Here is a 1,328-nt window from a genome sequence, read left to right as displayed (position 1 = left end):
CCCCCCCACATCCCCCACTCCCCACGAGGCAGGGCAGCGCCCCAGGCCCCACAATTCCTGGAACTGCCTCTGCTGGGCAAGCTGGAACCCCTGGCTCCTTGGGGAAACTGAGGCAGCCCCAGCTGCAAGGATTAAGCCCTTGGTTGTTTTATTTCCTCATCGGTGAACAGAAGGGAGATGGGACCCAGGCCAGCACCCTGAGGAGACCTCCCTCCCCCGGGGTCACAGGTCACCTTCCCTCCTGCCTCCACCAGGACCCCAGGAGTCAACAGAGCTCCTGGCCTCTGGGATGTCCCCCAATGCCGCCTGTGGAGGATAAGGACACTCCCGGGTTAAAGCAGGGTCAGCACCACTGGTCTGGGCAGTGCCGGCATCTCCAAGCTTGCCTGGGTCCTGCCCAGCCTCCGTGGGTCTTTCCCGGGCCCTCGAAGACGACCTCGTCCCTCTGGGCGGCATGTACCCCCAGCCCAGGAGCCGACTAGATGGGCCGCCAGCGCCACATGGGGGAGCGACAAGTGGCCACAAGGGCTGGGACAAGTCCACCTTCCCCTCCTGGAACAGCCCCGGATCTCTTGGGACTCTCCTCCAGCCCTCTTTGTCAAGAGCCCTGAAGCGGGTGTTCCCGGAGCCGGGGTGGGCAGATGCCAGGTGAGCCATGCAGGACTGCCATCCGGGCAGGATAGAAAGGGTGCGCTGGCGGCGGCTTCCCTCTTGGGCTCAGGCTCCCAAAGCAGAGCCGGCTGCGGCGTCGGCGTCCACCACCTGGAAGCCCGGGGACCCCAGGTTCTTCTCCAGGTCCTCGAAGGTTCTGGCGAACTCGCTAGGAGCAGAGTTCAACTGGTGGCTTTAGCCTAGCCGAGCCGGGGCCGTGACTGGTCAGCTGCACGACCGCAGTGGCCTAACGCCACCACAGCAGAGCCGCCAGCGTCGCTGGAGTCCTGCACAACCACGTGGGTGGCCGCGGACACGCCCAGGCGGCGGGCGAGGGAGGAGCGCCAGAGACCTGGTCGTACACCAGCGACCCCTGCGCTGGCTGATAGCAAAGGGGGCGCCGGGTGGTGGCGCTCCTATAACTTGGAGGCGCGTCACGGTCCAGCTTGGGCAGGTTCTGGGGGGCGTCCAGCGCTGCCAGGCCGGCAGGACCTCGGCCACCCCCTACGCTGACACCTGCACGGAAGAGCTGCGGTGGGGCCTTGGCGGCGGCGACATTCTACAGCGACACTTCTGGGTGACTCTTGTCCCCGCGGGCAGGTGCAACCGAGCTGAGGCGGCTGGGCCCCTGTTCCTGCGCAGCGGGTAGTGGAGGCGCGCGGGGTCCGCAGCGGTGA

The sequence above is a fragment of the Tupaia chinensis genome, unplaced genomic scaffold (assembly GCF_000334495.1).
Source record: "Tupaia chinensis unplaced genomic scaffold, TupChi_1.0 Scaffold145111_1, whole genome shotgun sequence".
Lineage (NCBI taxonomy): Eukaryota > Metazoa > Chordata > Mammalia > Scandentia > Tupaiidae > Tupaia > Tupaia belangeri.
This window is presented reverse-complemented; position numbering follows the sequence as displayed.